This window comes from Setaria italica, chromosome II, assembly GCF_000263155.2.
Source record: "Setaria italica strain Yugu1 chromosome II, Setaria_italica_v2.0, whole genome shotgun sequence".
NCBI classification, from domain to species: Eukaryota; Viridiplantae; Streptophyta; class Magnoliopsida; order Poales; family Poaceae; genus Setaria; species Setaria italica.
This window is the reverse complement of record NC_028451.1, coordinates 2,735,869-2,736,289: the sequence shown is the minus strand read 5'-3', so window position 1 is coordinate 2,736,289 and position 421 is coordinate 2,735,869.

Below are 421 nucleotides of genomic sequence, written 5' to 3'. Positions count from 1 at the left end.
CCCTGACTTTTGATAGTACTTACACCTTGTTGTTTTAGTATTTGTCAAGCCTGTGTATCCTTGTGATATACTAAAAGCCTAATGCTTATGTGCAGACTTCCAATAGGCAGTTGCTTGTAGACGTTGTTGTGTCATCGTGTTGTATTTTGTATACCTTGATTTTATTGGGTAATCGGATGTGACTGAAGGTAATGCATAAAATGCGATCTTGAGTGATTGTTCAACAACTGCAAGTTTTGTGCTTTGAATATCACGATGTAGTCGTGGATTTGTGAAGCCGCTTTAGACTTGTGAGACGAGTTGAGAACTCGATCTGGAGTAGCTGTGGGCAGCTGACGAGTTGTGGAACTCGTAGAGACTCGATGAAATCAGGTCAAAATGAGCGGAGCACTGGGGCTACGCTGTGCTGGATAGTCGAGTG